At 39.3% G+C, this 27753-nt stretch overlaps 1 long non-coding RNA gene across 1 annotated transcript in view; it reads right to left on the minus strand.

Moving 5' to 3' along the window:
* Positions 1 to 289: 289 nt before the first annotated feature.
* LOC140120540 (uncharacterized) overlaps positions 290 to 27753 on the minus strand; it is a 31511-nt gene continuing 4047 nt past the window's right edge. Inside the window, exons 3-4 of the long non-coding RNA XR_011853854.1 lie at positions 1248 to 1532; positions 290 to 1088 (exon numbers count right to left, since the gene is read on the minus strand). This is a non-coding gene — a long non-coding RNA (uncharacterized lncRNA). The remainder of the gene's footprint in view (positions 1089 to 1247; positions 1533 to 27753) is intronic.

Genomic DNA, 27753 nt, shown 5'->3' on the forward strand with positions numbered 1-27753 from the left:
CGAGCAAGCAGCTTGGAGCTTTTTCACGAACAGGGACCTGAATCCTATGGGAGAGTTTCCTTATTGGTGTTATCTATATATAGGTTAAATATTTTTTAATAATCCGTTTTCATGCCTGTCATCAAATATTTCTAACCATAAAAACTTTTTCTGGTGAATCACTATGGTACTCAACCCATTGTATATGACACTCTATCCTTATCTCTACTCTTTGTTGTTGTTCTATAGACAAGAACATGTTGTAATGGTAATATTATTTTATTGGAAAATCGAATACAATTTTTGGGCAATGTTTGAAAAAAAAACATATGTAACAACAATCAATCAAGCAATTATCATTGTGTAAATGGAAATTAAGAATTATATGTAAAAGAGAACATGAGATCTCTACTAACAATTTTCTCTTATTTCATCATGGAATATAGGAGGACATATTATGGGTATATTGTCTTCTGGCCAAGTAGTCAGTGCCAAAGACCCTTGGCTGCTGGGACACTGGTGTGTGAGACGAAACAGGGTAAGTACAACTCTACCCCATCCTAAAGGGTGTTTTCCATGATACCTGAAAGAACCCTTTCAGATGATGTCTGCAAAATGTTTTGTAAATGTCACATGCCAAATCAAAATATAGCCAGTCAAAAAGAAACTATGGGGAAACAAAATTCAACTAAATTAAATAGAAAGACAACTACCCTGTTTCAATGTGACATTTTACTTTAAATTGGAATAAAAAAGGTTCAGCGTACAGTCTATTATTTAGGATGCCAGATCATATTTGATAATCTGTTGTTAAAGTAGTTCTGTTCTGTCATCGTAGAGATGTTTTGTTCGTCACTCATGAGAATATCAGTCAATGTGCCTGGCATATTCTTTGCAATTTCCATGTTTTTATCCAGACAATAGGATTCATGTGAAGCCACGTGCTGGAATCTGCTGTCAATCCAAAGAATACAGCCCTGGCTTATAAATGGCTCTTCACTGTTTCTTCACATCATTCTTCATGATATAATGGTTTACTAACTTCAATTTAACACCTTTGTTAGAGGAACACAATACGCACTAAGAACGACTAACTGAGGTACCATGTGCTGGAAAGGAAGGAAAACATGAAAACCTTATTAATGTTTGAAACATCAAGCATCTCAATGAATTAAATGGATAAAGACGAATATAAAGAAGATTTCATTTGCCTGCATGAGTTATTAAAAAATGTGCATTGACAGTGAACGTATGTGTGCCGCACAAACCTCCAAATGCTGGCTAGAGGTACCCTGACTACTGTTTGGAACCCGGATGAGATCCTCAGAACCATTGTGAGACCATGGGCTTTGTCCATCTGTTTTTTAGGACTTTTCTTGGCTTTTCTTCTTGTCACATGTGGCCTTTGATCTCCAGTGAATTTGCAACTTTTGGAGACTTTATGCAACTTGTTTTTAAAAGGGCTCCAAAAGTCTCCAATTAGTTCCAAGCAATTTTCAGTCACAACTTTCACATTTGGATTCGGGTGATAACTCAGGAAACACTGCAAGAAACTAGACAATGGCAAACTTTGAAAGGAGACTGTTTTAGGCACAAAAAACGTCTCAAATGAGCAAAAGCACCATGAAAAGTCATGGGAAAAAAAACATGAAAATGCAAGCAACACTTTAAACTATATAATAAATAAAGATTTCATTCTTGAGACATTAGATGTTGCATTTTTGTGTGTGTTTATACAGTATATTTATATACAGTATTAAAATATACATAGTAATGAATGGTTTAGATTTATGTAGTGTTCTTTAGACTGTAGCCATCAATTATTGGAACTAGGGTTTTATAACTTTGCATGCAACACTAATTATACCAAATTACAGAGATAAAAGTAATATCTGGAAACATGATTTGCACTTCTTTTGGTAGTCCTCTATCTTAAATTGACATACATAAGACCTAATGCAATAGATGAAAAAGCAACATTCTGCACTATTTTATTAATTTAAATAACTGATTTCATTCATTATAACTATTTATTTGCCTTTTGTACAGATGAAAGATAATATATACCAAGACATTTCATTCTAACTATGGTAACTATGGTAGAAGAACAGTCCCAGTCCCTTGTGTCTTGCAGTTAGTGTACACAGCTTGGGGGAAACCAGAAAATGAAGCTAAGATGGAGATAGACCCTGGGTTCCTAGCCTCTGACCAGAGTAGCAGGCTTCTGATAAACCCTAGCCCAGGTTTTTCCTGAGCATAGAACCCTTCTTCTGCCATGGAGGAGATTGGAGAAGTCACCCTTTGATTTGCACCTGAATTTCTTCAGTACAGAAGGTAACTGTGGACTGCAGACCCTGACTCTCTGGAATAATTTCCCATTGGGATGCACCACACCTTACCATTCCTTCCAGAGAGCAGCGACACGTGGTGACACTTTGACAGTGCCTGATGGAGTTCCACCCTTAACCCGGGCACTGCATTCGAGATTATTATATCATATTGGTTATTAATGACTGAATTTAGGCATGAATGATTTAAAGGGGTATTCTCACGAAGACAGAGAGTGCGAAACGCACGTCGGGGTTCTGTGAATTCCCCTGCTATGTCCCAATAGTTCAAAATGCCTACAGGTAAGCTTAAACTATAAATTAGTTTATATCTATGAGTGCCAGACTGGTCTCTGGACTGGTCCATAATATACTAGATTTGTTCAACTCTGTGGGCGTTTTGTGCTATTTTTATATAAGACTCCTTTTGTGGGTTATACTTTGCAATTTGTTCTTTGGTGTCTTGGCACTGTGATAGTGAAGGTTGGGCATTTGTTGGTTTCACAGATATAAGTCTAACCTGTCTCTATAAGTCCTGGTGTACACAATTTCAGTTGCCCCTAGACACAAACCTGTAACTTCTGACTTAGGGTCCAGAAAGCCAACTTGGATTTCTGTGTGCTGACTCCACTCTAGCCCCGCCCTCTGCATTTCTGGACGGAATTTACAGACACTCTCTTCCTGCCAGCAAACATCACCTCCTGAGGAGAGAAAAGCTGTAAGCTACAGGCAGATAAGGTATCTGGGGAAGGAGGCAGGCACAGGAGATCCCATAGTATGAGAGCACATATGTAGCAGAGCTGACAGTATGTAATGGGCATCTTATTGATCACATCATCTCTGATTTCCGTCACGTGCATGCCGGTGCTGATGCGCCACAATCCGATCACATGCACCAAAAACCTGGGGCAATACAGGGAAAATCGGCGCAAATTGGAAATATTCGGGTAACGCGTCGGGAAACCGTGAATCGGGCCCTTAGTAAATGACCCCCAATGTGTCTGCTTAGAGTAGAATTTTACACTGACCAGCCAAGGGAGTGATAGGAGCTAAAACAGAAATAATCTGAGTAACATTGTAAAGTAAGGGGTTAAAAATGATCTTTATTGTGTAAACATCACTAGGGGATTGAGATTCGAGGATTTCCTTTATGGGAAAATTCCTTTAAGAAGTTAAAAGAAATATTTGTAAAGTATCTTTGATCTGATTAAATAAGTGGGTGTCCAAGTTATGACTCTAAACAGTAAAAACATAAACCATTTCGTTACAAATAAAGGGCCATACTATTCATGTACTATTCATGTTTTTGAAAGACACATGTAATCAGTACACAAATAAATCTGATTCTTATCGCATTGTTGTCCTGAAACTGTTCACTGGTATTGCATTGTCAAACACCTTGCATTAGAAGTGTGAAAAAGATATAGATTGTGAGAAGGTCAATGCCAGTCAAAAATGAATAAAACCTGCTTGGCTTAGGGCAGGGCTGTTGTAAATTGAAGAAAATTGAATCGGCCTGAATGATCCATCATTACCTTGTACAGGTCGCTACAACCTCAAATGTTAAACTACGATTCACATGACCTTGTTCTTGGAATGTTTTCACCATAATTGCTGGGGACATGATTCATCCATAATAGAGCTAATGTTCAGAAGGTTATAAAGAAAACACCATAGGTTGTGAAAATAACCTTCCTATCTATTGAAAGGCTAGCTGGTCTGAATGTATTATCGTAATTGTGATATAAAGCTAATGACTTATTGCCTTGAAGGTTTTCATAAAAATATTTTTTTTAAATGGATATACATCATGTCTTAGAGAAAATAAAAAATTTCCATCTTATATACAGCCATATTACATATATTAAAAACTGGAATGTCAAAATTAAATAATGGAAATTAATTATATATATTCCTTGTTGGTACTTCTGGTAACAGCTTCGAAAACAGTGGGGCAGATTTATCCCAATGGCTCATACTGAACAATGTATCTGGTGCATTGATAGGCTGGCTCCAGTTCTCTCATGTTTCTGTAACTTCCTGTATCCCTGGTCCTGAAGCTCACAAAGCCAGAAGCGTTCCGAAAATTATGTTTCTAGGTACTACAGAACTGAATAGAGGGGCATCTGAAACTTGGCCCTACAACCTCTATTGAATAATTTCAGGGCAAAATGTGATTCTGCTCTGCTCATTTTCACATGACCTTGGAAAAGTTTTTTTAATGGGTAAATGTACAAGATTTTACATAAAATAAGGGATTCTAACTAGGCCTTTTAATACCCTACCTGAGGATGCATCTTGTTTAAAGAGGTTAAATCTGGTATAAGAGTCCATTCAATGGAAATCTACTATCAAAATCAAGCATGGAAAAAAGAGACATTTACTCGGCACTGTGACTCTGATAATCTACTGATATTTGTTATCCATGGCGTCCTTCTTCCTAAAATCAACTTTTAAAATTATGCTAATGCTGAAGATTCACATGCAAGAAGTACATCCCCCTCTTCCTGTGTGTTGAATCTTCCTCTACTGCAATGAGATTACATCAGGCAGAATGACGGCATAGGCCAAGCAGGAGCAAAGGGTAAGGGTGATACAGTGTAACAGCCTATGAATCCGAAGCACGGAGGGGCTCTGGCATGGCAGAGAAAAACTATAGTTGTTTACTTATATAACCTATAAATCACAGACCCTATGTAGGGTTGATAGGGTCTGTGATTTATAGGTTATATAATTTGTTTAGGCATAGCCCTTGGTTAAACTGAATAGCTGATTGATACTATAGCTATACACCTTTTGGATTCTTTGTATTGGTTCTTTTGGTTAATAAAAATATCCTTGTTTACTTGCCTACTGTTCATCTATTCCACCAGTACCAACTATCGACATCAACTTCTTCACTCACCTTTGTACAGCACTGACACACACTATACTTAAAGGATGTACCCTATTAAGGTAGATCTGGTAGTAGGTGCAACGTATGTAAAGATAGCCCTTTTTAGGGCTAATCCTTTAGTCCCCTGTATCTTTTGTAATCTTTAATCAGGGAATATGCAAATTTTCGTGGAGTAGCAGGAGCTGAGGCTATACGGAACGGCTACTCCACGCCCTAGTAGGCTCTTTGATCTACCTACCAGGTAGCTTCAGCGCGCAGCTACGAAGAGCTCTGCGCACTCTTCCGCGAAACTGTAGTTCTGTGCATGCGTAGAACGCAGGCCGGCGGCTGTGCAATCTGGTCTCCAAAGCCTAAGCTACCGTGCATGTGCAGAACTCCGGTTTCTTGGACAAGTGCACGCAGCTATGCTGAAGCTATCTGGTAATAGGATCAAAGAAGCTACTGGGGTGTGGACTAGCCTGGCTGTGTAAACTCAGCTCCAGTTACTCCACGCCCCAGCAGCCTCTTTAGAAAATTAGCATATTCCCAGATTAAGGATTACAAAAGATACAGGGGACTAAAGGATTAGCCCTAAAAAGGGCTATCCTTACATACGTTAGATGCACCTACCACCGGATCTACCTTAATAGGTAGGTCCATGGTGGTAGGTATCTTTTAATGTAACCATACTTATTTATCACATTGTTCTGTTGTAAAGCAAGAAATAACTTTTTACAAATCTCTGAAGCATCTTTTGTCTCTCTTATTTCTCATCCTTATTGCTGCAGGGGACATCCCTCCTAACCCAGTTTCTGCTCAATTTAACACTTCACACACAAATCCTGCTAACCCTATAAATATTTTTTAAACCCTTTTGAATGTGCCCCATGGAATTCCTGCACTGTGTTCAATAAACTAGTAACTGTTCATGACCTCTTCTTTTTAAGTCCGTTGACCTGCTGGCCATCACTGAAACATGGATCTAGCTGGATAACACTGCCTTCCTCGCTGCATTGTCATATGGTGGCTTATACTTTTCTCACTGCTCCAGACCTGAGAATAGGCAGGGAGAAGGGGTAGGCATACTCCTCTCTCCACGAGGTCATTCCTCCTCTACCCTCTCTTACTTTCCCATCTTTTGAGGTTCACACTCTCAGACTTTTCCACCCATTCTTCGCATGGCTGTAGTATAGCTTCCTCTTGGCTCAATTCCTTGACCATTTTACCACTTGGCACCCTCACTTTCTAACCTGTGAGATTTCAACCATCATCATGGGAGACTTTAACATACCTTTTAACACTCTTATCTCCCCTCCTGCCGCTCAGCTCTTCCCACTAACTACCCCTCTAGGTCTTTCACAACTATGTGATTCTCCCACTCATAATGAGGGAAATATCTTACTTATTCGTCCTTTCAAGTTTCAGACCATAACCTTTTTTCTTTTACTAATCCATCGTACATACCGGAACCCACGTGCCATTGATACTCATGGTCTCCACCTACACAGCAGCCCTCACTATGTGACCGCCTACAGGAAACTGAGCTTGCGCATTGGGTGCATTAAGGGCCAGCTTCGAGAATTGATGACATTGGGAGTGACAGTGTGGCAGAGCAAGAAGAAGAGAGGGGATTGCCTGGACAGCCCCCTCATGAATACCCTGGATCGCCGAGGAGACATTTCTGTCGATCTGACCACTAAGTGCCACAGTGTGGTACAGCATTTAGGTATGTTACACTAAAGCTTCTAGAGTTTTTAAATTCATATAATTAGAAAAGGGCTAATGGGACTTTTCCATTAGTATGTACATTATTTTTCTTTTTAATTTATTTTTTTTTTAATTTGTTTTTTAATAAATTTTTATTCTTCGTTTTACAAAAGTTTACAATCTTTCAATTAACAACAATCCAGGATTGGATGGGGATCCCCCACGCAGCCCACCAATTCTTCCAATGCCCTCCACCAAGATTTTAACTGTAAATATGTATAGTGACCAGATCCATGTATCCCAAATTCCTCCTGTAATTGCCGGAAGGATTTGAGAACTCCATTGTTGGTAATTTGTTTAACATATTTCCCATTCTTCTGTGTCCATGGTCTAGCATTGGAGTCGGGCACCTTCCACAACTTATTGCCCCAAATAGGGGTAATGGCAGTGAGTCCCATGATGTTAAATTTAGCCTTTATTTCTTCCCAAACTCCTGCCATGAGTTTCAAAGTGGGCAATGGACTGTCTTTTTTGTGGCACTTCCAGATCCCGGTCTCAAGTATTTCTAACACGTTATAACTGTACTGTTTTAACTGGAATTTACAGTGAGTCACCAAGGGGAGGTTATCCCAAACTATGATATACTTTATTTGAGAAAAAATAAAATGCATTTTCAGATCCGGTAAACCAAACCCACCCCTCTCATATGGTTGTTTCAGTACTTCCATCTTAAGGTGGGGTTGCTAGCCCCGCAACACCAGGTTGGCCAATAGGCTTTCAATAATCTTAAAAATCTTGTTTGGAATCATTACCGGGGAGGCCGCTAAGGTATATAAGAGCCTGGGAACCATTATCATCTTGGCTACCGCAATTCTTCCCATCATGTTCAATGGGAGTTTTTTCCACACCTGAACTCACTTCCTTAGATCAGCTACCACTGGAAGAATATTTTTACCTACATAATCCATTAGATTATCTGAAATATGAATAGCCAAATATTTTACCGTCTGGCCCCTATCAATACTAACCAGTTCCTGAGGGAGGTGTACTTTCGCTATATCTAGGGGCATCCATGCCGATTTGTGCCAATTAATACGTAATCCGGAGAAATTCCCGAAGTCCCCGAATACCCCAAAAACTCTTTCCATTGACCTGTATTCCCCCAGATATAGCAAAACATCGTCGGCATGTAGTGATATTTTTTAATGCGTTCCCTCATATCTAAATCCGACGATGTCATGATCTTCTCTTATTTTACATGCAAGCGGCTCCATGGCAATTGCAAAAAGGAGTGGAGAGAGTGGGCAGCCTTGTCGGGAACCTCTTCTTAATCCAAAGGGTCTAGAAACCTTTCCATTAATTAATACTATTGCTGATGGATCATAGTATAACAATTTCACCCAGGAGATGAGCTTCTGGCCAAAACCCATTTTTTCCATTGTTTGCCATACAAAGTTCCTTTCCAGGGTATCGAATGGCCTGGAAGCATCCAGGAACATCAGGGAGCGCTGTCCGGGGGTTAGATGGCATGACTTGCATATTTAACAAAGCCTACGAAGATTGTCCAGTGTCGAACCTCCTGGCATAAAGCCGTTTTGGTCCACATGTACCACCTCCCTGATTAATGCCCCCAACCTTTCAGATAAAACCTTGCCAAGTAACTTGTTGTCGACATTAATAAGGGAGATGGGATGATAGGCCTCAACGATAGGCCTTCAACGTCTATCTTTGTCTGGTTTTGGTATCAATGTAATAAGTGCCTCTCATTGAGGGAGGGAGACACCCCTTCTCCAAGGAGTAATTCCAGACCTCAACCAGATGCCCCAGCAGTTCTTCTATGTATAAATCATAAAATTCAAAGGGAATGCCATCCAGTCCCGGCATGCTGCCCCCCCATGTTCTGGCTAGCACCCGCTGGACCTCCTCCACACTGATTCCCTATCAAGGGCGTCTTTCCCCTCCATGTAAACCTGTGGGATGATACAATCTCTCAAGTACTCTGCTATTTCTTTTTGTGACGAGGGATTCAGGGATGTATAGAGGTCCTCATAGTAATTTGTGAAGGTTTCCATAATCTCCTCAGGGATGGTCGTAAACCCACCTCCAGGTTTCTCAACACCCATGATATGCAACAAACCCTCATTTAATTGTGTTTTGTACATACAAAGTTGAGCTTTAGCGAACTCCTACTTTAAACTAAATCACCAATGGTGCATGATCCGATAACCCCTTGCTCCCAAAACAAATCTTATCTACTAAGTGTAAGGCCTTACCATTGGTTAAGGCCATATCTATGCGTGAAAAAGCTTGATGTGAAGTGGAAAAACAGGAAAATTCACGTTTATCCGGGTTAAATATTCTCCATGTGTCATACCAATTGAAATCCCTTACCAATTTTTCTAATATTGAGATTGCAAAATGTGCCGAGTGTCGATGCGATAATCCATTACTGTGTTACAATCACCAATCAAAATTGTGAAGGGGTCCGCCATCTCCGAACAGAAAGTGTAGAACTGGATGATGATATTGGAGGAGAAGGGTGGAGGCACATAAATATTTGTAATCACCCACCTCTTCTTCTCATAGATACCTGAAAGGAACATAAATCTGCCCTCAGAATCTATTCTTACCCTATCTTCTATAAAACTACAATTTCGATGTATAAGAATGGAAACACCCCTGGAATAGGACGAATAAAATGAATGAAATGACTTCCCTATCCAGGGTTTTTTTTAGAACATCCCTTTTATCCCCCACAAGATGAGTTTCCTAGATAGCAATCATATCCGGACTGTGTCGCCTTATTAGATCAAAGACCGCCACTCTCTTTGCAGGGGTACCCAAACCTCTAACGTTCCATGACAGAATTTTAATGCCTCTAGATTGTCTTTTAATTTATCCTCTATCCTGGGAAGTAACGGGAACGGGGAACGGGAGAGAGATACACAGGAAAAAGAAAAAAAGAACAAAAATCCCACCCCCGCCCTCCAAGTAGCCGATTCCATGGCCCATGGGTCGCAAAACCCGTGGGTCTCAGTTACAGCCTCTATCCTAAGCATCCCCATCCCCCCTCCCCCCAAGACCACACCTCCACAATCCACCCCGCAAAAAACAGAAATTAAGAGAGAAAAAAATAAAAAAGACAAGAGGAGCGAAGTGAACAATTTCATTTCACAACACTATCTAACCATTCCATTACTTCATTGGGGTTATCGAAGAAAACTGTCTTGTCTTTCCATATCACTCGCAGTCGGGCTGGAAATAACATGGAGTATTGGATTTCCTTCTGTCGAAGCCTATTCTTGGCTTCAAAAAAACTATTTATTTTCTTTTGAGTATCGACCGCAAAGTCTGGGAAGAACCTGACTAAATGACCCTCAAATTCAGTTTTCCCGATTTGTCTCATCTTCCTAAGGATGAAGTCCCTGTCTTTGGATACCACGAGTTTCATAAGTATGGGGCGGGGCATAGCACCGGGGATGGGGGGTGTACTCGGAACCCTATGGGCTCTTTCTATATATGAAGGAAATGATGCAAAACCTTCTCCAAGGATCCCATTTAACCAGTCCTGCAAGAATTTAATGGCGTCACCCCCCTCTAGGTCAATAAGTTTCCTTTTTAGTTCTTCATACCCGGATTTTATTGTTTTCATCTCAGCCCTCAATTTAGACATACCATATTCTAATTCTGATGTCCTAGTCTCAACCATATCTAATTGTTCCCCATGTTTGTGTACATTTGCTCTTATAGAAGCCATTTCTTCTTTAAATTGGCCGATTTCCTTAGACAAAGCCACTATAGACCCCTTGCATTCCATAATAGCTTCAAAAATCTCAGTCAGAGTGCGGGATCTTCCCACCTCAGCCTTCTCTTCCAGATGTTGGTTTATTCCTATGGAATCTACCAACCCACTCACCTCAACCTCGTCTGAGGTACCTTGGTCTGTGTGGTTTTCCAACACCATAGGTTGGCTATTTACAGGGGGGTTAGAGGTGCCATCCTGTAGATCTTCCTCAATCGGCCCGGTCACCTACTTAAACAGGGAGACCGGGTTTTGCTGAGGTCCACTCAAGCCTACTTGTTTCTCTAATAGCTTAGAAGAGACCGCATGTTTATCTAGCTTTTTAACAGCATTTTCTCTCACTTTCTCAACCACTTTTTAGGTGGTTTACTTGGGGAGGAAACAGGGGTGTCGTTTGTCCCCTTTTTTTGGTCCTTTTTTTTTTTTTTTAATTATATAGGGGTTGAATAAAGGAGCCCTCTACCCTGCGGTTTCTCCTGGTTACCAAAGTATCTACGGTTCATGCAAAGTTGTTCATTAACATTCCAGCTGTTAGCCGTCCTAACATAGCAATACTTGATGGACAAAAAGTATTAGTAATTGCCCTAATACAAGCCTTTAGAAGCCACAAGCCATGCATACAGTCAAGATGGAGCATAAACCAAGATTTCAACATTCAAGGACAGGGAGGCAGCAACATACAACAGAGTTTGCTGATGTTAGTAGCAGTGAATCAGTTATACATTAAACGAGAGGTTGACACATATCCATTTAGAAGCTTTATCCAACTCTGCCATAAGTCCTATTATGCTGCATACCAGAAGACCAAGTCCTCTATTTAAACACTCTGTAACCTTAAGTTACATGCTAACCAAAGCGAAGGTTAGCGATGAATAAAGGGGAACACAGTTCTTTGTAGAATCATAAAAAAACGCAGATGATAAGTGCGGTCAACAAGAGAGATGAATTGAGCACGATTGACATGGAAATAGACACATATAGTCCAGACGATTAATTATGCATTGTCGGAGGTGTCAAAATCTTGTGGCGTCCAAAACCTTCCACACTAGGCACATACACTGGTAGTTAGTAGGGAGGTCACCAATTAACCAATTAACTGGAGGGTTATTAGCACGTTATCAGCGAGATAGTTGATGTTAGCAGGGAAGCAGAGACTTGTCCGACACACAAAAAAAACAAAAAGAAAAAAAGCTTACTCCACCATAAGAAAATGAAGAGTGCAATCAACCAGGGACGATAAACTGAGCGCAATTGATGTGGGAATAAACACATGTAATCCAGGCAGTTAATTATGCAATGTCAAATATGTCAAAACCTTGTACCGTCCACAGTCTTCCACACTAAGCAAGCACAAACGCAGGTGTTAGTAGAAGGGTCACGAATTGACGACTGGATATTGCGAGGGTTAATAGCAAATTGTCAGCAGAATAGTTGGTGTTAGTGAAGAAACAAAGCCTTGTCCGACACAGAAGAGAAGCTTACTCCACCATAGGGGACAGGTTGTATAGCGTCTCAAAATACATGGACATCAAAAATGGGCACCTCTGCAGCTTTAGGAAGGACTGAATTCATACGACCTGATGGGAAGAATCCTCATCTGGAACCAGGAGCAGTAATCCAAGCCGGTCCAGCCGGGAGCGAGCGGGTCCAGAGCAGTGGAGGTTAATGTCCCCCAAGCGTCCTTAACGGACGCCAGCAGACTTCGCCTCACACTGCGTGGAGTCCCACACGCATCCCATCACACGTTAGCCTCAATAGAACACCAGCGGTTCCCATGCGATACCTCCACCAGGGAGCAAGGTCAGTCGATCCACCACACTCCTGAAGAAAGACAAGGTTCCCGATGTCCGAGAGAATCGTCTTGCCGCTACTCCATAGCCGGTAATAGAAACGGGTACAATGGATACACTCCGTGCTTAGGGGAAGGTTTCATGCTCAGTGTGGTCCCAGGGGAGTGCGGGGAAGACGCCACGTCCGCCCACATGCTCCTCCCATCCCCAATGAAGACAGCCTATTAATTCATTTTTAATACATTATTAATACATTATTAAATTCATATGTATGAATTAATTGTATGAGTATGTTCAGATAGTTCTGATTTTACCTGACGGGTTTTCTTTAGGACCATGGTGTTATCACTTAATGCGTCAAGGCTTTCAATACAAAGGCTTTGAACAGCCACTATTCACTTATTTAGTCTTCTATAAACTGATATAACTGACAGTGCTTTAGAAATTGCAATAATTATCTAATAGAATGCTATCTTTTAATTTACAATTAGCTTTTACTTAAATTATAATTCTCAATGCAACATTTCCACAATTTTGTCATGATACTTTGAATGGTGATTCAACAAAGCTAATAGTAGAGGGCATTTATGAAAGAGGACAGTGTGACTGTCTACTAGCATAATTACATTGAGTTACATTTTTACCATTGTAAGTCAATAGAGCAATTACCTGTATAATGCTTTGCACATGCTTACATTATATGGTACAAAAGTAACCCCCCTTGGTAGATGACATTTCCACCAAGTGACCTGAATTTATTTGCATTTCAGCCCACACGATTGCTCAGTGACATTCATTGTGCCAGCCATAATAATTAATGGTATTTTATCAGAAACCCTGGAAACAAGGACTAAGTATTAACATGAATAATTAGATAATAATATGAGTCACATGATTTGTCCAGTTTCACATTTAGAAAACCTTATATAGTGAATTATTTGAGGCTACCATCCAGAACAGTGATCATGTGTGTAGTCAATGTGGTTAATATGTGCAAGGCATGATCAATGGAACATTAAAGGAAATTAACCACTAGCTTAGTACAGTTTTAAAGTGAGCACACTGGTGATTTCATTGTGATAAAGGTTGTTATATTTTTGTCCTAACAAACGAAAACGAAAGGGTAGGATAGGGCCTAACATACTGATCAGTGGGGTCTCAGTGGGGTCCAGGCTTTAAATGTTTTCCACCCAGAGAGGGAAAAATATCAACTTTATCCAATAATATTTATCTAATGGTCCTAAGCAGTCAATTGAACATTCAATAATACTTGAACGTAGTTAATAACTATGGATAGCTTTGGTCCTTGTTCAATGATGACAGGTCATAGCATGTATATATTATGCATGAATATTTTCTATTGTTAATCAATGCTGTTCCTTGGGCATATAATATGTACATATGACATTTTCTTACTCTAGTTTTCAGTTTTAATAAATATTTTAAAAAAGCTCATCTTGCTATCAAACAGGAAATTCACATAAATCCTTAATAGTTCTCAGAATAATATTCTTCAGTGTTCATGAGAACTGATGGCCTGAAGGGACTATTTACTGAGAGACATCCATCTTTCCGTACTTGCTTATGACTCTATTCATATTCCTATTCTTTATTGCCTGATTTCATTGAAATCCCCTATGGCTATAACTCGGAACTCTTTACCTATTGCCGGCATTTCCATTTGACAAGATGCTTCAATATAATTGGTGGCATAATGTAAAACGCATGTTGATATTGGTTATTACCATGTGGGCCACATCGAAAAGAATGAAAATGAATGGAGGGCATAAAGGAGATTTGCATCCTTTCAGCAGGCTTAAGGTTTTAGAGCTCACTAATTGTACTATACAGAATATGTACGTCAGTTTCTATGTCAAGACACTGGGGGAAACATAACAGTAAATATAACTGCTAGTGTTTTAAAGTACATGAACAAAAGCTGTAGAATTAATCTGCAGGATGTATGAAAACAGATAGATCTTTGCAGTTAAGTAGCTTTCCCTAAAACCTTAGCAGGTTAAGGATACTTGATAATATTTTTTGTCACAATGTTTTTAGTTTTTACAAAACCAAATGTAAGAGTGTTCAGTTCTTAAATGGCATGATGCCACAAATTAAAAGAACAGAGCTGGAGGTCTATTGTAAAGCTGGAGGATCCAGAAACATGAGGCAAGTAACTTCTGTGTGTCAGGGGGAGGGTCAGCTTGTAAGTTGTCAGTGGGTAGGGGGGAGAGTGTGTGTTATAAGTGTGGGGAGCTGGTGTATGTTGGCAGTAGGGGAGGGTGTGTGTTTTCAGTGAGGATGGGGGGCTATTGTGTTGGCAGTATGTGAGGAGGAAGTTTGTGTTGTCAGTGAAGAAGGAAGAAGTAAGTGTGTACTCAATAACGGAGGGTATGTGAAAGGATCCAGAAACATGAGTCAAGTCACTGTGTGGCATAGTGTTAAAGGGTAGGTGGAGATGGTGGGTTGTAAGTGGGGAAGGGTGAAGTGTGTGTTGTCAGTGGGGAAGACACGAGTGTGTATGTTTTCAATGTGGTTGTGTGTGTTAGTGGGTGAGGGGGAGTATAGGCAATTTTATGCTTATGGATATTAAAACATTACAATATTCTCAGCTTCATCCGCTGTCTCTGATAGAAAGTCATATGCCCGGAACCAGCAGCCTGTACTGAATACTACCAGCCTGATGATCCATTTATATGTCCTTCTATGAGCTGTGTAATTGAAATTCTGGTCTGGGGTCTGTAATATCACCTACTGTTTGGTCTATGGTCTGCTGTATAGTCTATGGTCTGGGGGCTGCATTATCATCCATAATCTGTTCTATGGTATTATTCATGTTTGGTCTGTGGTATACAATATTGGCCATGGTCTGGTATGGAATCTGCAGTCCCTTCCTTGGTCATGGATATCATTCAGACTAAACAGGTTATGCACCACTTAGTGTAATCAGGATTACCATAATTTGCCTAATTTGGCTATTTAAAAGGGTTTGCCAATGAAAGAAAGTTCTCAAGTTTTAATCCCCTACTGATGTTTACACAATAAAGCTAATTTTTAACGACCTTACTTTAAAATTTAACTCAGTTTTATTGGCTGATTTAGCTCCTATCACACAGTGATGGTCAGTGAAAAATTCCAGAGTGTGGTTGGGGAACTTCTAAGAAGACACTGTATGATCCCTCTAGTGCTGTGAGAAGCTGTGTGCTGACAATGTGCTTAGAATATCAGGGTCCAGGTTTATCTACACTTTTATTTAGCTTCTTAATTTTCTACTAGTATCTGACACAGAGAAAAAGAGAGATGAGAAAAATCAAAGGTGAGAGATGATGAGATCCATGAGATGCAAATAATACACAATGACACACTTCAGCTCTGCTGCATCTGAGCTATAACAAACACTGTCAGCTCTGCTACAACTGAGCTATAACACACACAGAGTGCCTCCCTCCCTAGAGAAAGACCTTATCTTACCTGTAGCTTGTAGCGTAAGACTGTGCGTGATGCTGCTTGCCAGCAGTAAGTGTCTGTGTGTGAGCCTGTCTTGTAATGGAAGGGGAAGTGGCTGGAGGCAGAGAGGAGAAGCTATTCATAAAAAGAATCTCTCAGTATATGGGTTATGCTTGGTTTTACCTTAATGTAAATGAGATTTGTCTAGTTGTACTATTATATATGCTCTCTACCTAGTTGTTATTTTATATATGCAATATAATTTGGGGCTCATTATGGTGGCACTGTAATAGAGCAAATATTTGCTGTGGGGGTGCCATTAACTTTTCTGCCTTAAGCACCAGGCTTGCAGATTTGTGGGATGGGAATACCCTTTCAACATTTTAAAAGATACTTTTCTATGTAAAAAAATTCTTGTAGTCTATAGCTTTCCATAGCTATGCATGGCGCATGGCCCCGTAACACGGGACATTTCCAATCTTTTCTCCATGTATGGAGCAGTATGGTGCTGCACGTGTGCTGCACCATATCGCTCCATGCGCTTATTGCCGTTTATGGGGGACATTGGTACAGCCGCAAGCTTGTGGCCATATGTTCATCACCCCAATGGTCGTGTGAATGCAGCTTTACATTTGATGACAACCAAGTTGAAGTTGTTGAAGCATTAATGATGGAGTGTCAGCTCAGTTGTACTGAGAGGGGACCTGTCATAACCAGGATAGGTTATGGAAAGCATGTTATGTCTGTGCTGGTGGGTTTATACTCCTCCCCTGTTGCCAAATTTAATGCTAAAGTCAGAGGAACCTTAGCCACTGTTCGCCTTAGCTGTTGAGCTTTAGTCAACTTCCTTCACCAAAATCTTATCATCAAAGGTATAAGTGGACCCGATGAAACAGAAGTGCGATTTATTTGCAGACAATATTTTAATGTTTTTATTGTCACCCTGACTTCTCCGCTGAATTTGGATACATTTGCTTTGGGTTTGCTTGGATTAATCACTGCAAGTATGTAGCTCCCTCTGTTACTTTACATTATTGAAACTTAACTTTAATTTATTTTGGGTATCCCACTCTTTACCCTATCTATGCATTAAACTGACTTTCCTGGTGGATTCTATTTATAAGGCATGCATAGTGCAGCGGGCTGGAGAGAGGAGGAGTGAGCACTGCTCACCCCTCCCCTCTCCATATGGAGAAATATGACACGCCCGTACTTACAAGGGTAGATAGAACCTGTTCTATCTTTTTCCCCCTGATACTTTATGGCACAGTGGGCAATACCTCTACCAAAAATGGATGGTCCAATGATATGCATGGTGGTAAGTGTGAAAGCAGCCTAATGCTGTAAATGTTCATGCTTCAATGAGGACTGTCTCAAGAATGTAATTGTTATTTCAAATATGGTTATTAATACTGAATAACATTATTGAAGAACAAAAAAATGAAAAAATCCATTTTATGGTAATCATTTTTTTTTAAATTTATTTAATAAAATTCTGATCACAATGTCCACAATGCTATTATTGAAATGCAAAACTATAGGAAAACATAAAAAGAAATTTACTAAACCTTTATTCATACAACGGTGTGAATATCCACACACAAAAAAATCTACTAAAGCCTATGGAACTAATTGTAAACCCATTCACAGGCCATGTATCCATTCAGTTTAAATCTGGAGAGTGCTCTAGTTAAGTCATAGACTATAGTTTATGATAATAAGAGGAAAAATGCTTTTCACACATGAGTATCAGCACCAGTGTGTGAATAAATGTTCTATAATCTTTATGTAGAATTCCCTGCAGAACCAAGCAATTATCTCTGATGTTTACAACCATAGGCCCATCTCACTTACCAACTTTGACCTGAAGCTAATGACTAAGATCTTAGTGATTTTTCTTACTACCTTTTTATCTGAATATATTTATAGTGACCAACTGGGTTTTATCTAACATGGCCAGGCTAGTGACGGAGGGCAATTGACATAATCTCTTTGGCAATCGTGGGGTCAAGCTTAGATCTCCAAAAGGCATTCAACTAAGATAGGTTATAGAAAGCATGTTATGCCTGTGCTGGTGAGTTTATACCCCTCCTCTGTTGCCAAATTTAATGCTGAAGGTGGAGGAACTTGGCAGGGGTCCCCCCTCCCACTGCCTTGTTCACCATAACTGTTGAGCTCTAGTCAACCTCCTTCGCCAAAATCTTAACATCAAAGTGCTGTAACAGAAGTGCTGTGCTGTTTTAATGTTTTTATTGTCACCCTGACTTCTCTGCTGAATTTGGATACATTGGGTTGGGTTTCGTGTCTACAGATTAATCACTGCATGTCTGTAGCTCTGAACTTGGGGTTCTCTCTGTTACTTTACATTATTGAAACTCAACTTTAATTTATTTTGGGTATCCCACTCTTTACCATAACTATGCATTAAACTGACTTTTATAGTGGATTCTATTTATAAGGCTAACTGTTCCAGCAAGCTTTGGAAACAGGAGTCTGAAAGAAAATTTTCAAATTTTAATCCTCTAGTGATGTTAACACAATAAAGATTTTTTAATTTTTAACCCTTTACTTCACAATTTTACTCAGTTTTATTTATGTTTTAGCTCCTATCACTCCCTAAGCTAGTTGGTGCAAAATCCCAGAGTGTGGGCGGGGACTCAGACACAGTTGGGCTCATTTACTAAGGGTCCGTCAGACGCATTTTTGTCGGGTTTCCTGGGATTTTGGCGCACGCGATCGGATTTTGGTGCATCGGCGCCGACTTGCACGCAACAGAAATTGAGGGGTGGGCCAACGGACAACCCGACGGATTCAGACAAACCGCAGCATTTAAAAAAGCATTTGTGTCGCAAGATAAAGCACTCACATGCAAAGGGAAGAAGCAGGTGAACTCCGCCGGACCTTGGCGAATCAGCGACACATGCAGGAACTCGGAAGCACGATCTTAGTGAATCACACTGGACCCGAATCCTCGTCGGACAATGCACCGCGGGATCGCGACGGGACCAGGTAAGTAAATGTGCCCCATTGTGATCCATCTAGTTCTGTGAGCTGAAAATGTGGTTAGATTATCAGGGTACAAGGTTTATAAACACTTTAATTTAGCTTATAAACATTGTACTAGTATCTGAAACATAGAAAGAGAGATGAGACAGATCAGGGAAGATGAGATCCATGAGATGCCTAGTACACACAATGACAGTCAGCTCTCCTACATCTCTGCTATTCCACAACACACTAGATCTGCTGTGCCTCCCCAGATAAGGAACTTATCTGTCTGTAGCTTTACACTCCTTAGGCAGATCCTTAGGCTACTTCCAGCAGGAAGTCAGTGTGTATTAGTGTGAGAGCTCCGTCGTTTAATGCAAGAGGAGAGGCTAGAGGACAGCTCAGCTCATGCACTGTCAGACAGAAAAGCAAGATGGCTTCCCTAAAGTCAAGATACAGGGTCGTGTCTAGGGGCAACTGAAATTGTATACACCAGGACTGATAGAGACTATACTAGACTAGAGGTTATACTTATATCTGCAAAATACTGTATTTTTTGTTAATAACAGTTAATTAGAGAATGTATATTTTGTTATCCTGAGTACATTTAAGAAACTTGTCTTCCTGGGAATTTCCCTTTACATTGGGGCTCCTTTACTAAGGGTCCAAATCGTGCACTTTCATCGGGTTTCCCGGCGATTTCCGATTTGCCATGAATTGCTCCAGGATTGGATTTTGGCGCATCGGCGCCGGCTTTCACGCAACAGAAATCGTGGGCGTGGCCGTCGGACAAGAGACAGAAGATGGATGAATGCCCATGCAACACCCCTGCCGATACAAGGCAGAGGGGTTGTTGCGAATACGACCCAATATGTAGCTTGCAACCTGTGTGGAGTCTGATCAAGCACCACAGCAGGTCACTACACAACACGGGGAACACTGCAGCAGTAGATCCTGCCTGGTAAGGCAGGAATTAATTGTTCAATGGGATGTCATTCCATCAGCCAATCACAGCTGTTATCATATTGTATTGTAAGCTGGGATGCAATTGGAGGAGTAACCACTACCTGACCAGTGGGAATAATAAAACCCCTGTCAGGAAATTTCTAGAAGTGAGTCTGACAGGAGTCAGTCAGAAGAAGACTGGAGTCAGAGGAAGACTGACAAGAGTCAGTCAGACAGACTAGTTCAGTTGGTCTCAGAGGGAGACCAGTACAGTGCAGCCAGTAAACCAGATCAGACCAGTCTAGTCACACAGAGGAGAGCTGCCTGAGCAGCTCTGAGGAGTTAGTGAGAGAAAAGGGGTATCATCCTACCTTCAAGGGTGATATCTGAAGTAACCCAGGACAAGTTGAAGCATCCTACTAGGAACAGTTACTGTATCTTCCAGCCTGACCCTGCATCCAGGCTGGTGATCAATCCCTGTGGTTCTCTCTCCAAGTGCATCCCCAGTCTGTTACCATTGTCAACATTCGTGTGGCACGTTATTCACTGTTCCTGTTGGTTCCAATAAAGAACTGTAAGTTACTGTTGTACAACGTCTGCCTCCGTCTGATCCCTGCTACTATGGCTGTCACCATCAAGGGCACCCTATCCACTACACAGGGACTCATACTCCAGACCCCAAAGGGTTGCTCCAGGGAGAACTACTACAGCAGCCTCTCCCTCATCATTTCTTGCCAACACCACCTGCTGGAGACCTGCCAGGCTGTAGGACAGCCCTCCAGTCCCCATATCTCCAAGCCCCAAGAAAAGGCTAGGCCCGGTGGGGGATGTTGCACCCAGCTGAAGATTCTTATCATCTAGGGGGTTTTAAAGGAGCAATACATCCTCTAGACACAAGAGTCCACATGCAGGGGGCCACTTTAAGATAGGGGGCCCTGGGGAAATGCCCAGTTTGTCGCTCCCTAATGCCAGCCCTGTAAACAACCTAGAATATGTTTCCTAGATATACAATGCTCAAATAACAGTTTGATATGTTGCTGTACAATCTTAATAAATTACAATGATATTTTGCTGTGTGTATAGAGATAGACATTTAGCCACACAACAAAAAGGGGGGAAAAATACTACAATATATCAATGAATCACTATTCCAATCTACAAAAAAGCTGGTCTCAAACTGATACCCTGAGGTTGACGGTTCTGTAGTAGAAATATCCAGTATGATTCTCTGCTGTATAACTTATTGACATGATCCCCTCCTCTCAATGGTCTGGTAACTTTTTCAATACCTTTCCATCTGATGTCACATCTTTATTATGTACAACTGTGAAAGAGCAGAAACATTCACTTCATTGTTAATAGTGTCAGATATGTATCTGCGAATATGAATTTTTAAAGGGCCTGCAGTACATCCGACATACTGTTTTTTGCTTCACGTACATGTTTCCACATACACAACATGCAATGTCATACAATTAATGTATGTTTTGATAGGATAATCTAGGTGGTTCTTGTGACTATAGAAGTAAAATCATAATTCCTGTTGGTATGGTCACCATCTAGTGTGCCTGCATCTAAAGAAACCTGTAGCTTGCAAACCGTAAAAATTCTTCCTACTTACATGTGTAAAATCTGTAAACAAGCTAGGTGAAAGGACTTGTTATATATAAATAAGGAAAATATCCTCCATTCCCAAAAAACTATTGTCCAATCTCATTACTCAATTCAGATCTAAAAATGTTCTCTTTGATTTTGGCTAACATCCTGAAAAAAGTAATTAAAGAATTGATTCCAAAAGATCAGATGAGCTTTATGCCCAAGTAAGCTCAAGTAAGAGATGCCACCAGAAGCGTTGTTAATATGGTTCAGATTTCAGGCAAAATGAAGAGCCCCAGTGCATTCTTGTCTTGAGATGCTGTAAAAGCCATTGACAGGATGCACTAGGGCTTTCTTGAGTCTAGTGAAATTTGGTATTAATGGTAAATTTTTGCAATCAATTTTATACCTATATAAAAATCAGCCCATATAGTGAGCTCTGGGTTCTCGTCAACTACCTGTGAGCTCACAAATGGAACAAGACAGGGCTGTCCTCTGTCAAAATACATGTTCAATTTGGCCATAGAACCTCTGGCTCAGGCTATTAGAAAACATAGTCATATCTTAGGTGATAAAACAAAAAATAAAAAAAATTGTCATCAGTTTTTACACAGATGATATTTTAATCGTATGTTCTAAATCACTGAACTCAGTTTCACTAAAACTCACATTTTTAGGCTTGTCTCTGAAATTTGTAACAAGACGGTTTATAAATAACGCAAAAAGGCTTTTTAAATAACAACAAAGAGTGTATCCCTGTTACGATTAGATGGATTGTGAGTAAGTATTTGCGGCCACTAGGGCAGAAAAAGCTTCTAAATGGAAAGATCCTATACCACCTAAACTCCAGGGTGTAATTAAGAAATTAAGAAAATATTACACATACGAAATAGCATTATTAAACAATGATATGTTTAACATACCGAATTTGAGAGAAAATTGGAGACATCTATTAGATCTGGTAGATTACCTTATATACTCGAGTATAAGCCTAGTTTTTCAGCACAAAAAAATGTGCTGAAAGCCCAAACTCGGCTTATACTCGAGTAAAAAATATATAGGTTTTACCAGGTTTTTGTGGTAAAGTTAGGGGCCTCGGCTTATACTTGGGTCGGCTTATACTCGAGTATATACGGTAGTTCTATCTGATCTTATAATATAAAGCTAGCCTGGTTAAAATGTATCCTCTTTGTTTTCTATTTGTTGAGTAAGTAGAACTAATAATTGTAATAATATTATACTTAACCCCTTATCACCGACGCTAGTTTTCAGCTTAATGACCAGACTCGATTTTTCAAATCTGACATGTCTCACAATAATTGGTTATAACTTCGGAACGCTTTAACATATCCAGGTGATTTTGAGACTGTTTTCTCGTGACACATTGTACTTCATGTTAGTTACAAAATTTAAGTGATAAGTTTTGCGTTTCATTCTGAAAAATAGTGAAAATTTGGCAAAAGTTTGTAAAAATTCTTCATTTTCCAAGTTTGAAATGTTCTGCTTTCCAGACAGGAAGTAAAACTACCCAAAAAGCTTGATAATTAACATTTATGGAATGTCTTCTTTATGTTGAGATGATATTTTATGGGTCTTGTCATTTTTCTAAAATGTTATGAGGCGCAGAACTTTAGGTGCGATTTTTCTCATTTTCTTGAAAATTGCCAAAACTCACATTTTTAGGGACAACTCAGCTTTCAAGTGACTTTGAAAGGCCTAAATAATAGTAAAACCCCATAAATTACCCCACTATAGAAACTTCACCCCTCAACATATGTAAAACAACTTCTATTAAGTCTATTAACCCTTTAAGTGTTTCACATGGATTAAAACAATATGGACCTGCAATTTAGAAACTTTCGAATTTTTTTGGAAAATACATTCATTTAGGCCAAAACTGACAGTTTCATAATAAATTAAATGATGAATTAAAAGTTTCATAACAAATTAAATGATGAAACGCACTGCAACATTTGATGCCCAATTCCTCCCGAGTGTAGCGATACCCCAAATGTGGTGGTGTCCTGCTGTATGGTCGCATGGCCGAGCATAGAATGAATGGAGGCACCCTTCACAGCAGATTTGTATTGTCACATTGTACGACCTATAAATTTTTATTTTTTTTTGGTAATGCGAACATATGAGGTTTATTATTTAAGGGATGAGATACAATGTATATGTAATTCATTTTGGGAATCTAAAGCTTATTCATGAGATTTTATTAACTATTTCAAGGGGGACACAAACAAAATCATCAATTTTTATATTGGATTTTTAGCATTTTTTTCCCCCACTCACCGTAATGTAAAACTAATATTTTATCTTTATTCTCTGGTTCACTACGATTACGGTGATACCTCATTTATATAGTTTTTCTTACCTTTGCTCAATATTCCTGAGCAAAACCAATATTGGAGAAAATCACATTGTTTTTACTACTGACAACTTTTTAGGGCCATAACTTCTGTATTTTTCTGTTGTCAGAAATATCAATATTAATTTAGATTTATTGAACAGATTGATACAGAGGTGGTGATATGGTGATAACAAATATGTACGTGTTTTTGTGTTTTATAGACTTTATTTGCATTTTATGTGTAACTGGGGAGATTATGGGACTTTTATTTTATGTATTTATTTAATTATATTCTAAAATGACTAAAATGACCCGATCCCGGGTGTTAGTGCCGGGTCTGGGCTGTGAGATCACAGCCAGACACCAGCACTTGCAGGACCCAACGTCCCAAAATCTTCTTCTGACGCGCTGCCGCAGAAAGGCGTCGCGTCAGAAGAAGTACCCTTAATGACCGTAAAAAGCCGATACATGAGGGTACATGAGGGACTTGGGACATTTTTATGTCTAAATGTATATACTATATATTGTATTGCTAATATTGTATTGTCAGACTGTATTTTTTGTAAAATGTGTGGAAAATTAATAAAAAATTAAAAAAAGAAGAGAGGTTACAATGCTTCAAATAAGGGCGTACATAAATTCCAATTAATAACCACTGCCAAAAAGCACAATGCGGCAATTAGTAACAACAAGCATATCTTTACTTTTCAGGTAAATTGGATCTCAACTCAACTCTTTTATTTATAACCATTGACAATAGTAGAATATTTAATTCTACGTCCAAGTAGCTGCAACGATGCAGAAGAATGTTTGCAAAATAATGTACAGCACAAACAGTGTAATCGTCTTGTGCCTTAAGATAGTACTGGTTGTGCTATACAAGTAAAAACCTGCCAATGCTTTCTGTACCAGAACAAAATGTAGAAACGCTGTGTTTTTCTTCCCATCTGTAGATATTTGGCATTGATATTCTCTTAAGCTGTTTGAAGAGGGACTATAAATGAGGCATGAAAATCTACAGAGACTGTCAACTTGTTGATTTCGCTGGTACATTGACACTGATTGCTCTCTTAGGCTCCATCTGCTTTTTAGAGCACAAATTTAAGTGCAACCCAAGTTGTAGTGTATGTTATGGTAAAATTTTCAACCTGCAATATGTTGACTAGCAGGTTGTCTTATATTTGTTTCTTTTTAACTGTATTCTATTTGTTATAGGAAATATATTGAAGAATGTACATTTAATGTAATATGAACATCAACTGTAATTCGAGGGGTTTCCAAGTAAAAAAAGGTATTTTAAAAATGGTTCTGCTGGTGGATCATCACACCTTGGTTCCTTTTTATACAAATTGGGAAGGCATATCTGGCCCAAGCCAGTGATTATCTGAGTGACCAGCCTCTATTCTAAACCTCCCAAGGGAACGGAGAGCAGTGAGTTGTAGGTGTAATTTTATTCATGCTTTGTGTGGTACATGCATATTGCAGCAAAAGCCCACCGCTAATACCTGCGATCTGTGCTAGCAACCCTTTCGATGCTGGTATTTAAAAGACACGACATATGGGTGCCGCCATTTTTGTTCCGATTATCACTCCCCTGGAAGTCATCGGGGAGCAGTGATTGGTTGCCATTACAGTCTCAGGTCTTCGTCAGACCCGAGGCTGTCAGGTTTCTGCAGTTTCGTTACAATGAACCGGTGGCTCATTGTAATGAATACTGTGTAAAAATGCAGTATACTGCAAAACAGTAGTATTGCAGTATATGGTAGGAACCATCAGACCGTCTAGGGTTAAAGTACCTTAGAGTGTCTACGAAATAGTAAAAAAAAGTTTTAAAAATAATAAATAAAACAAAAAAATTAAAATCACCTCCCTTTCTCTAGAACTGATATAAAATGTAATAAACAGTAAAAAGTATCGCAGCTTTCCAAAATGCCAGAACTATCAAAACATAAAAACGGTTATTGCCGGCGGTGAATCCCATAACATAAAATTGCACCCAAATGTCCTAAACGCTACTTTTACACCATTTTACATCACATAAAAAATGTAATAAAACGGTTGCACAGTAATCAAATTGGTAGCAATGAAAACTTCAGCTACTTCCACCAAAGTATGAAAAAGTTATAAGCGTCAAAACATGGCAAAATCTTTGAAAATGTATTAAAACTCAACAAATCCTGTATAAATTTGGTATCACCGTGATCATACTGAACCAAAGAATAAAGCACAGGTGCTTTTTGGATTGCACAGAGAAAGTCATAAAAACTGAGCCCACAACGCAAATGCATTTTTTCACCACATTTACATGTATGTGGAAAGCAAGCCCACATGTATTACCAAAGAGACTAGAGCAGGGCTGCACAAGCTATTGTATGCATCTCTATATGTCCCAGGGAGTGAGGCCTTCAAAGCTTTGGGGCCTGGAGTCATCGTCCCCTTTGCCCCCTGGTAGCTGTGTCTTTGCTGGGTAGGTAAAACTGCTGCAAAATCTGCTATTTAAAAAAATATATAAAAAAAACCCCAACTTATTTGGAGTTTCAATAAGCAAATATTGTGCTTCATGGAACAATTAAAAAATTACAATTAAGTGCATTTAGTAGAAAGTTTCTGCTTATTCAATTTAAAGGAAGTGTATTGAAAGTGTAATAGTACAAACACTATAATGGATATGGGCAGATATTCCTAGAAATCATTAACCATGGGAGCTCAATCTACTGAATGCTGCTGTTCATGTTGCCCCTTGGAGGAAATAACTACGCTTTTTCTTGGCAGGCTTGTTATTCTAACCTGCATTAGTAAACCCCTTCACTCAGTTGCTGTCTATAAAGCACAAGTACAAATCCTTCTCTATGATGAAATGCAATGCTTTATGTATCCAGCACTTAAGGTAATAGTACCTTTTCTATTTTTCTCCATTCTCCCAAATAATTTCAGACATGAAAGGACAGTTTGTCCTGTACAACATGTAATTATAATATTTGTTTCATGCTAAAAATACCAGTGTGCAATCAGAGAAAAACAATCAATGTAAAGATTTCTTAGCATGACAAGTTCTGTAAAAAAATACAATTAAATTCTTTACTTATATATATATATTAATAGAAAAAAATGAAAAGAAAAAAACTAAGCAAGAGGAGGGAGAAAAGAAAAAAACAGACTGGAAGCCATACCCAACTCAAAGCACTCAAGAAAAAAGCACTGTAAGGATTTTTTAACCTGACCTCTCTAACACTGAAATTTCTCTTCTTTCAGAAGGCGTATCCTTCAGCCCAAACAGAATCCCCAAAGAATTTGATTTATTTCTGGACACAAAATTTGAACGAAGACTTACCCTAAAAAGACATTTCATGTTACAGCAGAAAGCATTCCAACCACCCCTAGTACCACCTCCAACTGAGACATCCGATCCAATACCACGCCCTTAAAAAAATCACAAATAAATCTTGCTTCTACCCCCTACAAGACAAAAAACTGGCCCCAACTAACAAACTAGACAGGTAATCTTTCACCATAAGAGCTAAGAGCCCTAAAAAAAAAAATAAAGAAAAAATAACAAATTAGTCTTTAGATCAGTTGATTAAGGGGGAGGATTAGTCATCATGACTTGTCACTACTACAATAAAGAAGCCTTGAATATACTATCAGACCAGTCATGCTACAAGGCCCTAAAAACCAATCCAACTTCTGACCTGCAAAAATAAAACAAAGCAAAACCTTAAAGAACACATGAGTGATATCCGGTCCACATAAACTAGATTACGCCATTTAAAATTAAAAACTTCTTTTAATAATCAATATCATTTAAAAACATCAATGTAACAGTATGACTGCAGTATATTGTCCTCGGGATTCAACTATTGCATCCACGCAACACAAATCAGCAACTTAAGCACTATAAAGCCAGGCATCTTAATGTGTATAAATTGATGGAAAAATCCTAT

The sequence above is a fragment of the Engystomops pustulosus genome, chromosome 3 (genome assembly GCF_040894005.1).
Source record: "Engystomops pustulosus chromosome 3, aEngPut4.maternal, whole genome shotgun sequence".
NCBI lineage: Eukaryota > Metazoa > Chordata > Amphibia > Anura > Leptodactylidae > Engystomops > Engystomops pustulosus.